At 46.0% G+C, this 15113-nt stretch overlaps 1 protein-coding gene across 5 annotated transcripts in view; it reads left to right on the plus strand.

Moving 5' to 3' along the window:
- The window catches only part of NPY5R (neuropeptide Y receptor Y5), a 249620-nt gene that overhangs the window by 58452 nt on the left and 176055 nt on the right, over positions 1-15113 (plus strand). The window lies entirely within an intron of this gene.

A 15113-nucleotide genomic window follows, 5' to 3' on the forward strand; every position in this document is an offset into this window, starting at 1 on the left:
CTTCATCCTCATGGGGTCCACAACTACCATAGAGGGAGAATAGAACCTGTGGCGAGCACAGCGAGCCCGCAGCACGATGAGCAAAGTGAGCCCACAAGATGCTTCATTGCGCTCAACTCCTGTCGGAGTACCAGCGGTTGGGATTCCGATGTCAGTATACTGACTGTTGGAAATCTGACCATTGAACTGCTAAACTGCACACCTTTGCTACACTAACTATGCATACCTGGGCAGCACGGATGGTGTAATGGTTAGCATTACTGCCTCACATCGCTGAGGTCATGGGTTTGATCTAACAATGGCTCTAACTGTGCAGAGTTTGTATATTCTCCCCGTGCTTGCGTGGGTTTCCCCACAGGTAGGTTAATTGGCTTCTAACAAAAATGAACCCTAGAATGTCAGTGTGTGCGTGTACATGTGGTAGGGAATATAGGGCCTTATTCAGATCTGCGTGCATTCGCACGCAGTTCCGATGTTGCCCATCTGCGCATGCACAAACGGGTATCTGCGCATGTGCAGGCATATGGTGCGTGCACCCACGGCGACCTTTCGGGTCGCCGGGTGCACGCACCCATGGCAGCGAGGGGGGGGGGGCGGAGATGGGCGGGGAGCGCCAGGCTGCTCCATTACCATATGGGAACGCCCAGCGTTCCATAGGCGTTCTCATGGAAATGAGGCAGTGACGCGGGTGTGGGGGGCGGGTGGCTGACATCACCGGATTTCAGCTGCCCGGTCGTATACACGCCAAAGCGTGCACGCAGATATACGCAACTGAAAAGTCACTTATATATGCGTGCACGCTAAACATCATTCGATGGTCGGTGACCATCGAATGATGTGGGCGGACACCCCAGCAAAGAGAATGGATGTTTATGCAAAACATCCATTCGCTGCTGTGCGGGGCGGCGGGGGGGCATGCATTCGCCGGGCGGGGTTTGGTGGACTCGCAAGGCTGCGAATTCGCAGCCTTGCGAATCAACCTGAATAACCACCTTAGATTTTAAGCTCCACTGGGGCAGAGACTGATGTGAATGTTAAAATATTCTCTGTAAAGCATTGCGGAATATGTATGCGCTATATAAGAAAATGTTAATAAATAAATAAAATACCTCAATCACTTTATGGTTCATGAAGGAAAAGATTGGACCACCCACTGTGATTGTTAGGAGGGCAAATCATGGTGTAGTTTCCATAACAAACATTTTTCCACAACAAAAATGATCTTGCTCTAACAAGCTACCGACCTCTAAAGGAATGGATGGGGCCCTCAGGCAGTAAGGCCCACCAGGGATTTCTCCAGTACACCTGTGGGCCATATATATATATATATCTCTAATGGGGGGACCCATCTCTCAGGGCTTAGTGTTCAGCTGAAGGCACTTTCTCTGGTGATGGGAATGAATCCTCCTGTGTACAGCAGCTGAAATAAAGCAGCAATCGAAGACTATGTAAATGGTAAAAAAGCTGTACTATTGTAATCCATGTTCCAAATCGACGTTTCGGGGCAAGGCGGCCCCGTCTTTGGGTGCATTGTATCCTGATGACGGGCCGCCGCACTCCAAAACGTAGATTTGGCACATGGATTTAAAAAGTCCAGCTTTTTCACCATTTACATGGTGCCGCTTTATTTCTGCAGTTATATATATGCTCTATATAGGTAAGAGAGAAAAAGCTATTTGCATTTTTACTGTGACCATCTACATAAACATTTGGTACACAGCACCGCTAGCCTCTTGTGCTCCATATAATGACTTGCAGCTGATTAAGAACTTGATACAGTATGATCAACCAGATCTTTGAAAGGCAACGGTAAATAAGATGTTGGGACATTTGTGGTATCTGTCAGATGAGCTAGTGGGTTTATGCTTGTTCAAATGTCTCCATCAAGACAAAGCGACAAATAGTTCACGCAGTGATTCATGGCCCTTCTCCTGGAGTCCGCATAGTGAGACCAAAAATGAATCAACATAGTTTTCGGAAGTTTCAGCTTCATGCTTTAGCAAATGGAAACAGAATGAAACTATCCAAGGCATTTGGAGTAAAAGAATTTTGGGAAAACAAGGTGAAAATGTGGAATAACTAAAGGTCCATACACACTGGATGACTATGCCCAGCGTGTATGGACAGCGATGATGTCAATCAGCGCTGCGGGGAAGGCCAATCAGTGCATACACACTGAGTGGCTTTCCCCCTGCCCGGTGCCGATGGATGGGCGAGGACAGCATTGTATAGCGCAGAGCTATGCAAAGCCATCCTCAACGCCGCTCATCTGCTGGTATTACCAGTATGAACGGCTTTCCCGGCGATGATGCGGGAGTGCGCAGCAGCGCTGACCGCTCATCGCTGGGGCATACACACTGGGCGGCTTTGAGCTGAAAGCCGCTCAAACAGGCTGTTTTGAGCGGCTTTCAGCTCAAAGTCGCCCAGTGTGTATGGGCCTTAAGAGTTTAGAGGCAAAATAACTTTTTCAGACCCTGCGTGTAACCAACAATGTGGCCAAAAGAGGAGTCGCTCTCATTCAAGAACTGAAATGTAAAATAACCAAGGATGAGGATGAACTGCAATTTCTGTTAGAAGTAGTTTCTGAGCATCGAAAGGCTTTTCCTGACTGCAGCAAGAAAGGCCTGAGAGAAACTAAGCATAATTTAGTCCCCAGTGGCACTAATAGTTTTAAGAGTAATATTAGTTTATATGCTGCAAAATTTGAATAAAATTTAGCACATTAAACAGCATATTTCAGTATTTTATTAATATTAAAAACAATTCAAAATATTTCTTTTTTTTATTGGTTTGTGGTAAAGGTACTTGTGTATTATTACGGCACTGATCGCATAGCAGAGCACGATTTTTCATTGCATCGCATGCCATACACCCGATGCACAGCGATGCGATGCAATGCGATTTAAGCCCCCTATACGATTTCAAATTATATAAGCACCCTAATGGGATGCTTACACTGTTAAATGCACCCCCACGCCACCCCCAGTATGAACGTGACCCCGAAGCGTGGCGAGCGCAGCAAGCCCGCGAGGGGCGGAGGTACGCGTCCTCCGACCTTTTCATACCCCAACTATCCACGTCAGCGTGGAGTTGATTTTATATAGTGTGGCGAGCGCAGCGAGACACCGAGCCCGAAACGTGGTGAGCGCAGTGAGCCCCGCGAGGGGACGTGTATTACTTTACATGTATTCCACGTCCCCTCGCCACACTTCGAGCTCGGTGGCTCGCTACGCTCGCCACACTATATAGAATCAACTCCACTCCGACGTGGATAGTGGGGGTATGAAAAGGTCGGAGGATGCATACCGCCGCCCCGCGCGGGCTCGCTGCACTCGCCACGCTTCGGGTTCACGTTTATAGTGGGGGTGGCGTGGGGGTCCATTTAACATTGTAAGCCCCCATTAGGGTGCTTATACAATTTATAATCGCATCACATCACATTGTATGGCTTTGTATGCCATATACAATGCCATACAATTTTAACATTGGGTACTTATGTATTATCTGGACTCCCATGTTAAATGCACCCCATTTTTTCATACCCCTACTATCCAACTACGCATGGAGTTGATTTTATATAGTGTGGCGAGCGCAGCGAGCCACCGTGCCCGAAGCGTGGCGAGCGGACACGGTCTCATAAGAAAACCGGGAGCCCAGATATTACATAAGTACCTAACATATAGTATGACATCGGGGGACATCGCGGAACATCACAGAACATCGCAGAACATCGCGGAGCATCGCATACCATCGCAAACCTTATGGTCTGCGATGCGATGGGCGCCGTGATAATACACAAGTACCGTGGTAAATTTTCAAAGTTCAGTTGGCTTGGGATGGCTGAAAAATACTAAAAACAAATAATTTATTTGTAAAAACTCATTTTTTATCCAAACAGAACAACTTTCAATGCTAGGAGCACAACCTTTAGACCACCCTAATATACAGGGCCAGTGCTAGGATGGGCACCCTCCTGCAAAGTATAAATTTGCGCCCTCCCTTATTTTAAAAAACAGACAGTGCATGCCGAAGGCACACACTGAAAAAAGGGTGTAAAATACCTGCAGTAGCAGTGTCTCATACACATAATATGTAATGTACACTATAAAGCCACTTACACATTATGCCACACATTGTAATGCCCATTACACATAGCGCACACAATAACGCCCGTTACACATTATGCCACACACTGTAATGCTTTTTGCATATTGTACCACTCACTGTAATGCCCATTACACTTTATACCACATGCCATAATGGGATTCAGTACTGAATCCCGGCGGTCGGGATCCCGGCGTTCAGAATCCCGACGCCGGAATCCCGACAGCCGAAATCCCAACAAGGGGGGGACGTGGATCGCCCCCCCTTGCGGGCTCGCTGCGCTAGCCACGCAGCGGGCCCGGTGCCTCGCTGCGCTCGGCACACTAATTTATTCTCCCTCCAGGGGTGTCGTGGACACCCACGGAGGGAGAATGTGTCGGGATTTCGGCGGTCGGGATTCCGGCGTCGGGATTCTGAACACCGGGATCCCGACCGCCGGGATTTTAACTGCATCCGGCCATAATGACAATTACACATTATATCACACACCATAATGCCCAATATATACAGTTCCAGTATTATTCCAGTATTATTCCACATAACTACAGCTTACATACATTGCTCGTAGCCAGGAGTTACATGGTCATTGCTAGGGGTTACATGCGCATTGCCAATGGGGTATTAGAAGCCTGTTTCCAAGGGGATTACATGCTCATTACCTAGGGGGATTATATTTTTGTTACCCTGGGGGAATTAAATGCTCATTGCCCAGAGTGGATTAAATGCGCATTGCCCAGGGGTTACATACTCGTTGTCCAGGGATAAGTGTCCAGCGCCACTGGAATTCACACTTCCGGGTAGCACTGGGAGCACTGACAGATGCTGCTATGCGGAGAGAGGGGACAGTTACGGGCAAAATAAGTGGTGTAACAGATGCTGGGCAGAGAGATAGAGAAGGGGGACAAATGCTTTGCAGAAAGGAGGGGGCAAAAGAGAGGTTGTTGCTTCTCAGAGAGAGAGGGGGGACAAATGTTGTTCAGATAGAGGGGGATCAGATGCTGGGCAGAAGGGGGGGGGGAGATGCTGGGTGAACAGATGGGGGCCAGATGCTGGATAGAGAGAGAAGGATAGCAGATGCTGGGCAGAGAGGGGCAGATGCTGGGCAGAGAGGAGGAGGGCAGATGCTGGGCAGAGGGAGGACAGATTCTAGGCAGAGAAAGGGACAGAGATGCTGGGCAGAAGGTGGGCACATTCTGGGTAGAGAGAGGGGGGGGGGGGGAGAAGTTGGCCACAGAATATAGACAGCAAACATAAAACATACAGAGATAGATAGATAGATAGATAGATAGATAGATAGAGAGAGAGAGAGAGAGAGAGAGAGAGAGAGAGAGAGAGAGAGAGAGTTTTTTAATACAAGTAAAACATGTACACAATCAACAATACATTTTAAAAGGTTATGGTATGCATCATAGACTGACTCATCATAGACAGTCATATGGTCGACCACTAATGGTCGACAGTCACAAGGTCGACAGGGTCTAAAGGTCGACAGGGTCTAAAAGTCAACAGGTAAAAGGTCAACATGGTTGAAAGATCAACATGAAAAAGGTCAACATAGTCAAAGGGTCGACAGGTAAAAGGTCGACATTATAAAGGTCGACATGGTCAAAGGGTCGACATCCCAAAGGTCAACATGGACAAAGGTCGACATGAGTTTTTAATGTTTTTAGGGCATCTATGTTGACATCGCATGGCTCGCTGCGCTTGCCATGCTTCGGGCTCGGTGCCTCGCTGTGCTCGGCACACTTTTTTATTCTTCCTCCAAGCCCTAGTGAATGGTAGGGCATGAAATACTGCCTGTCGGCACATGTCGGCTGAAAATTTTGTCAAAAAATGCATGTCGGCCTTTTTCATGTCGACCTTTAGACCCTGTCGACCTATTGTGTGTTGACCTTTAAACCCTGTCGACCTTTTGACTGTCGACCCTTTGACCTTGTCTACCATTTATCTGTCGACCATTAGTGGTCGACCATATGACTGTCTATCATGAGTCAGTCTATGATCAGTCCGGATATGTTTTAAAACAGGGTCCAAAGTGGTCCAGGAAATGTGAGCAACAAGAACAATTACAGTACAAGCAATGGAAAGAACTGGTTTTAAGCACTAGCCTTGAGAAAGACCACACTAGCTTATGGGTCGAAACACATTGGAGGACTTGTGGCATTTTAATCAAGACCAGAAGGATCCAGGGATGAGCTTCTTTCCAGCAGATTAGCATATCCCAGTCCCTCCACCCAGGCGTTGGACTGGTGACTATAACAAAAACTTTAAAACCAGTTCTGTCCATTTGCTGGTAATTGTTCTTGTTGCTTTCTAGGACCACTTTGGACCCTGTTTTAAAATGTATTGTTGTTTGTGTACATGTTTTACTTGTATTAAAAAACTGGCTTCACTATCATAGGCCCTCTGTTTCCCTGCATGTATACATGTATTGGTTTGGATTCCTATACGTTTAAAGAAGCATACTGAACAACATGATGGATTAGGAATGGATACATTTGAATGGAAGTATATTTTTATTTTGTGTTCTCATTTCTCTGGTTATCACACTAGGGGACTGATAATAAGTCATTGTTTTCTTTGGCGCCATTTGAGGTATATTCATTGTCTTTTGCTGTTTTGTACAATACTTGGAGGTTTGGGAACACCACCAGGATATAATCTCTGTGGCAGCCATATAACAGCAAAAAACTAGGGATTTTACTTCTTTTTTATGCTGGGATAGTGACAGTGGGGTATGCTGGAACAGAGACAGCAGGGGATGCAGGGACAGTGACAGCGTGGCATGTGGGGACAGTGACAGCGGGGGATGTAGGGATAGTGACAGAGGGGGATGCATGGAGAGTAACAGCAGGGGACGTGGGGACAGTGACAGTGGAGGATGCGGGGACAGTGATAGCAGGGGATGCAGGGACAGTGACAGTATGGCATGTGGGGACAGTGACAGAGGGGAGTGCATGGAGAGTAACAGCAGGGGACATGGGGACAGTTACAGTGGGGGATGCAGGGACAGTGACAGCAGGCGATGTGGGAACAGTGACAGCAGGGGACGGGGGAGAGTGACAGCTGGGGATTCAAGGACAGTGACAGCAGGTGATGTGGGGACAGACACAGGGGGGATGCAGGGAGAGTAAAAGGGGGACACAGGGACAGATACAGCGGGGAGAGTGACAGCGATGGACACAGGAGAGTGACAGTGGGGAGAGTGACAGTGGGGACAGTGGGCAAAGATATTTGGCCTGGGCTGCAATGGCAGGAGGGGGGGGAGCCAGGCCTTTCTGGTGGGGTCCAAGGAAACAGCCACCGCAGCATGAGCATGATAGTGGACATGGTCAGAACAAAAAAAGGGGGGGGGGGTGGAGCGCTAAAAATATGATTAGATCAATTAGGTAATACAATGTTGTATTTATTATTCATAGAATAAAATTATTAAAAATATATATAGTACAATCAATAGTAGCAACAAGTGTACATAACAATAATGGCCATATAGCTTGATAATTGTATATTCAAATAAAAAGGACAAATTGGAGAGTCCCATGGGTTCTTTATCAGTTTAATCAGATCTGGTTATGTCCGTACTTGGTGAAGTGGAGATTGAGGGAGTCCATAAACCTTGCTGAATCACGCTGAAGGGTGTGTGTTATCCTCAGAATGGTAGAGGTATCCTCTCGATTTGAGTGATTTGTAATCCAAGTAGTGTAGGTGGTGGTGTCCCAGTTTAAGCAAATGGGTGCCGGATGGCTCCTCGACAGTCGGAATCTCGACTGCTCCCTTGTGGGGGTCCATGACCCCATAGAGGGAGAATAAAATAGGTGGTGAGCGCAGCTCGCCACCGTGCCTGCAGCGTGGCGAGCGCAGCGTGGCGAGCGCAGCGAGCCCACAAGGGGCTTCATTGCGCTCCCCACGCTGTGCAGTCGGGATTCCGATGTCTCAGTAATGACTGTCGGAATCCCGACTGTCGGAGAAATATACCACACCCAAGCAAATATTTGGCACCATTACATTATTAAAATCCTTTGCATATTCAACAAAGTTTGTCCTCCTCCTTTGCAGTTTTACTAACCCTGTGCCAAACAAACTCATTAATTAACCAGTAGTTTGGAGAACCAAACTGGGACACAAAACATGGGAGGATAGCCAACACAATATTGTGCATTATTAGTACCAGCAAGTGATTTTATTATCTTTTGCACTCTCTGATGTCACTAGACTAGTCAATGAACCTACAGTAAATATTTTATGATGTCAATTTATCCTTCTTGGTTTATGCCAATATCCTTGCCACTCATGTATTCTAACAATATTGCTTTAATAAGTAATAAATCATATTGAGGTTAAATAATTCAGTGATGCTAGTAGTTTATTAAAGCAATCTATGATATAGCCTTTGTTTAACCTAAACTGGTAAAATATAATTTATTTCTTACTTGATGCTATGTAACCTGGTGTATTGTAATAAGCAGCATATGATTAAATGGGTGTTAAGATGAAAACTAGAATTTCCAGATACCTTGTAAAAAAAAGTTACTAGCATCTAAATCAAACAAAATAGCAATGAAATAATTATTTCAATATGATTCTATATTTGAAAATGGTAAAATAAAAATGCATTTTATAACTAGCAACATGTTAACTGGTGATTAAATGTTAACTGGGGTGATTACAATAATACAACAGTCCTGGTTTATTTTTATATTAATACACTCATGTTCTCTTTATTGTGGAAGGCCTACAATGTTTGGATCATATTAATCTGACTCATGAAATACAATAATGTAAATGATATGATTAGTGTCTCTGACGTAATTATGGTGTTGGAGCATGTTAACAATTGAGGGAAGAGATGCATTTAAACCTTGGAGAGAGATACCGTGGAGAGAGATAAAGGGGGTGATTCATCACCACCCGGCGCACGACCGAACACCCACCCTTCCTGCCACCAAATCACCTTTGTTCCATGCGAGGGGATGTGTAAAATAACAAAAGATAAAAACATTCGATGGTCGCTTACCATTTTTCTTCCCCTTCATAGATTTTATTTATTTATTAACAGTTTCTTATATAGCACATACATATTCCTCAGCGCTTTGCAGAGAATATTTGAACATTTACATCAGTCCCTACAACAATCTATATTCCCTACGACATGTACAAGTACACAAAGACATTCTAGGGTTAATTTTGTTGGGAGCCAATTAACCTACCAGTATATTTTTGGATTGTGAGAGGAAACCGGAGTACCCGTAGGAAACACAAGCAAGTACAGGGAGAATATACAAACTCCGCACAGTCTAAGTGCTGTGAGGCAGTAATGCTAACCATTACACCTCCGTGATTCCCAATAGATAAACATACTTGTACTTACTTTTATCCTGGCTACACATCTCAGAATTATTGGTGGTGGGCACTGACATCATGTAGCGTCATCCGGCAGCTTTACCAGGGGAACGCCCAGCGATTTAATGGGGATGCCCCTTCCCAGGGCCTATGTCCGCCCCCGCCAGCTCACTCCCTCCCCTACCCATCCGAACGTCTCCGTGACCCTGTCGACCTTATGACTATGTCAGCCTAGACTCATGTTGACCTTCCTGCATGTGGACCTAAATGCACGTCGACCTAATGGTTTTGACCTAATGACTGTCTAACAGCCTGCTGGTGACCAACTGATCCACACCCAGTAAATGTACCCCTGGAAATCCACACCCAGTAAATGTACCCCTGGAAATCTACAAACCTCATGCTGCAAATGCTTTTGTTGTTGAAATTTGTCGACCTGAGACTCATCATAGTAAGGGCGTTTTATGAGAGGAGGAGGCCCATGTGCTGTCAGGCCCCCTCCTTTCTGCCTGGAATAGCAACATCTGAGCACTAGAGCACTCAGACCGTACTGCACATTCACAGATCTCCGGATAAATGGTAAAGTGGCCATTTCCAGCAGCAGTGTGGAGCCTGAGCACCCAGACATGAAAAGAATAATGCAGCACACATAATACCAACTCTAATTCAAAATATGCCCCATAGTGTGAATTAATACCACCCCCCAAAAAAATTTAACATTGCGCGGCGAAGGCGTGCTGCAAACATTTAGGGCATTTTTGTGGGACAGGGGATTATGCACATCGTAATGCCCATTGCACATTATGCCACACACCATAATGCCCATTACACAATATGAATGGTTTTCCTCATGTGCATGGCTGTGAACGTATTCACAGCCGTGCACAGGGTCGGGTGGAGAATGTGGCGTGGTGGCATTTACCTTATCATTGTTCGCTGAACATTTGCAGTCCAGTAATCAGGTCTGAATCGGGCCCTGCTACAGTTTCCAGTATTGTTGGCACACACTGATGCTGTAGGGCTTTGCAGCTGCAGATAGGGAATGTAACTGATGTGACAGTGTTGCAGGTTATACGAGGGGGTAGGTTCTTACAATGTGATATTTCTACCCCCTAATAAAATGGCTTACATTTACATTAGGGGTCTTGGGGTACTTAAGTCCTGGGCCCAAATAGAAATGGGGCCCGAGCATAGGCGTACAGGTCATCAGTGATGCAAGTGTGCAAACAGGGCTGGCCCGACCTTTACCCTGGGCAAGTGGCCAGACTTATAGTAAAGGAGAAATTGCTGCCAGCTAAAGCGGGGAGGCTAAACAGGGGTGTGAGGCTACAACTGAGCTAGTAATGGCAGCCGCACGGGGCTCTATAACACACATCACCAAGAGCACAGATAATTAGCTGATAGATTAGGGTAGATTTATCATTATGTGCATAAGGTTCGATATGGACACAGGTTCACTTCACCACTTTATTGTGGTGAAGCTCACCTGCAAGTCGCCCTTATGTATGAACAGAGTGGTCTTCGTTATGGCAGTGCATTATCCCCTGCCTCCCATAACATATCGTGCCTTCCCGTGCGCCTGTGTTATCTGTGCATGTGCCGGATACCTTTGTCTCGTGATGTGTACCCGGTGCATGCGCAGATTAAACAGCCGGACGGCGGGGAGTCAGAAGAGCAGGCTCCGTGAGTAGAAGGCGCCACTGCTCGTGACCTCAGACACCGGCTACTCACTGATGAAACAAATAAAGTTTGTTGAAATGAACAAAAAAAAGAAAAACCCAATGTGAAGCAAACAGCGCCGGACAAATGTAACGTTAAGGAGAAGGAGAAGACACAGACAAAGTGCACATAAAGAAGATTGATAAATTTGGTATGTGCAATGCGCGCTGTACTAAAACTAGTACATGTGCTACGTCACCACCCCCGCACAGCCGCCGTTAAAGTACCCGCACAGCAGGTATGATACATGAGGGGAAGCGCTGTCCCCTGCTTTAGCGCACGGGGATAGCGCATATGCCCTACTTCACCAGTTAATAAATCTACCCCTTAATTTTTTATCCCAATGCTAGGGACACACAGGGGGCATGAGGGGGAGCAGGGTGATGTCTAAGGTTAAGGAGATGCTGGGGCACACAGGGCATAAACTGGAGCAGGGTGAAGAGAAAAGTTACAGAGATGTTGGGGCACATAGAGGGCATGAAGGGGAAGCAGCATGATAGGGAAATTTAAGGAGATGCTGGGGCACACAGGGTCCATAGGGAGAGCAGAGTGATGTAGATTGTCAGGGAGATTTTAGGTGCACACAGGGGGAGAATGAGAGGTGTTGGGAGAGAGAGGTAAATGGGCTGACAGGTGCACTGGGTGAAAGGAAATTTGGATTGAGAGGTGCAGGGCTTAAATATTAGCAGGGAGTTGGAGGTGCATACAGAGGACGCCACTGTGTAAGAGCTCCAGTAGAGGGGTGGAGGGACCTGCCTATTTTGTCTGTACAGCAGACGGGAGCCGCAGTCTCATCTCAGCAGCCACGGCTGACACGCAGCCACCTCCTCCTTCCGCACATTGCCTGCCTTCTCTTATCTCCCCCAGACTCTGCGGAGCTCGCACACCCACCACTCCCCCAAGCCCATATGCAGCTTAGCAAAGAGATCGTACCCATCTGCCTGCTGAAGCCCAGCCGGGACTCACCCATTGCAGCACTTCACCCTGCATCTGCCGCCAGCATCCGCCAGTCCAGGCTGCTCCCGGCACCCTCCTCCTCCTTAAGCGGCCTTATTTGGCCGCTTAAGGTACACAGGCTCAATATAATGGTTGGGCCAGCCCTGAGGCAGCCCTGAGGCAGGGACAAACAGTGGGGCATGGTGACCGGATAGAGGCGGAACCGTTCCGCCTCCAAAATGGAACTGGCGGAATGCAGTTTCACCCCGTTCTGGCTCACTTTAACCCCTGTATGTAAATATTAGCAGTCACTCTGGCTCAAACAATTGCATATTGTTTTTGAAAGAGAGGTGTGATTCTAGACAAGAAAAAAAATCCAAGTTTAGATACATTTCTTTCCATGTTACCACAATGAAGAACAATGTGTCCTGAAAAAAACTTAAATTGGGTACCATCAAAACGATAAAACAAAACAAACATAGAGGGGAGGGGGATTTACTAAGATGGGAGTTTTATTTCAGATGGGATGTCGCTATAGGCAACCAATCAGATTCTACTTCTGATTTATTTAGCACCTTCTAGAGGATAATAGATATTATCTGATTGGTTGCCCATGGCAAAATCCTATCTGAAATAGAACTCCTATTTTAGTAAATTTCCCCCAAAGATGTATCCAAACATGTAGCCTCCTGGCATGTTAACTCTTTGAGTGCCAACATCTCTGTGAGAGATGTGCACAATATCTGCTAAAAATGCCAGCCTCGCTCACATTTGTTATATAAATTTAAATAAAAAATGTTGTGTTAAAAAAGATTGTTTCCTTTATAAGGTAAACATTACAGTCATTATGATGAATAAAAATGCTTGGCAATTTTCACACCTATTTTGACAAATTCACTTGGCACTCAAAGGGTTAAACAGCACTTAGTCACACTATGTCGTATCATGACTTGGTAGCGCTGAGCATCAATTTTTGCAACTTTTGCATTATAATGCCTCTTATTCGCAAAGTAATGTGAATAGAATACACAACCAGCTTATTCAGATTTAAATGATAGGCAGAATGCCTGCAATGTATTTTGTGTGCGTCGCAAGATGTATCTGCATTCGAAATAGTACATTTTAGTGTTTTTGTAGGAAAACACTGTAGACCTCCATTTCATATTCGGATACAGCCATGGTCACATGGTCAATATAGGCATGCAACATATTTTATTCAGCAGAGTCTGCTTGTGCCTCTTATCAAGATGCATGATGCTAGTAGAGTTGCAAGGAAATTTTTCAGCTCACTCATGCCAGGCATTACCTTCTGCGTGGTGTATTGAGGCAAGATGTATGAGGACACATTTGTACATGTTGCTTTAACTTAAATTAATTCAAGTCCATGTTAAGATATTTCAGCAGAATTTACTGCAAAATATAAATGCAATAAATATTGTTTTTTTGCACATGGTCGCTTATGTAACCTTTAATACGTTGCTTGGTTACAGTGGAATAGAAGGAGATTTTGAAGGTTATGTAAATATTACAAACACTTGACAATGAACTAGGGTAGTGGTACTCTTGTGAGCATGAATAGCAATATAATTATTGTCTTTCAAGAACATCACGTACTTATTAAAGTCTTTAAAAAATTGTAACTGCAGAAATATTTCTGCTGGTTGTGTGCATAGCGAATTCTGCTTTCATTTATTTAGTATTAAAATATAAAGTATGTCAACATCTCACAGTTTAGTTTTATATATTAACAGGAAAAATGTACTTTTAGATATTTGTCGAACTAGAAAATAATTACAGTTATACAGTAAGAGAATAATGTTTTATTTATATAGACAGGGACGGATTTAGGGGTCAGGCCGCCCCTAGGCACAAATTTTTGGGCCGCCCCCTGGACCCGGAGGGAGGACCCTTTTTTAATTTTTAAATTAGGTCAGAGTGGAGGTAGCTCAAGAAGGCTGCTCCCCGGGGTTACCTCTTTCACTTGTCCAGGACACCGGGCTCCTCCGCAGCAGCAGTCACCAGCGGGAAGGGAGAGGACTGAGACACCCAGGCGGCAGCAGCGGCGGCAATAGCAGTGATGGCAGGCACTGGTAGCCCGGACACCGCACTCCTCCTCCTCCTCCACAGCAGTCACCAGCAGGCAGGGAGAAGGCAGAAATATGCGGGCAGCAGCGGCGACAATAGCGGTGGTGTCGGGCACCAGCAGCCCGGACACCGCGCTCCTCCGCAGCAGCAGTCATGCGGGCAGGGAGAGGGCTGAGACATCCTGGCAGTGGCAGCAGCGGCAGCACTATCGGGAGCTAAGAGCCGCTTAACATACCCTAACAGGGGTGAGGGAAGATGCTGCAGCCCAGGCCGACACTTGGGGAGCACCGCAACCCGCTGACGCCGAGGTGTCTTAGACTGACGGGATGATGCTGCTGTGGGATGATGAGCCGTGCGGCTCGTCCCCTGTAAAAACTTCCCTGCTGGCTGCCGCCCTTAATATGTGCCGCCCCTAGGCCCGTGCCTCACGGGCCTAGTGGGAAATCCGGCCCTGTATATAGAGAGTTTTATTTATATAGAATTCCAAAAAGTAATTACTTCTCTGCGCTAGTAAAGCCTGAGTGGTCCATGCCCAAACCCCTGGCTCTGACTCTGATCCTCTAGCCACTCAGTGTGTTCTCAACGCATACTAAATGGCTGGGCACCGTGGGTAAATATCTGATAAATAGAAGTGCATCAGTGGGGATGGTTTGGTTAACATGTTATTGCTAACAGATTCTTCTTTAATATAGAAAATAAGGCATACATTATGGCCCTTATGCAGATCTGATCGCAGTACAAATTTGTTCTCAAACTGGGCAAAACCATGTGCACTGCAGGTGGGGCAGATGTAACATGTGCAGAGAGAGTTAGATTTGTGTGTTACTTTGTTTCTGTACAGGGTAAATACTGGCTGCATTATTTTCAGACAGCAATTTAGATTTCAGTTTCAACACACCCTACCCAAATTTAACTCTCTTTGCACATGG

Source organism: Crinia signifera, chromosome 1, assembly GCF_055691185.1.
Source record: "Crinia signifera chromosome 1, ASM5569118v1, whole genome shotgun sequence".
Taxonomy (NCBI): Eukaryota; Metazoa; Chordata; class Amphibia; order Anura; family Myobatrachidae; genus Crinia; species Crinia signifera.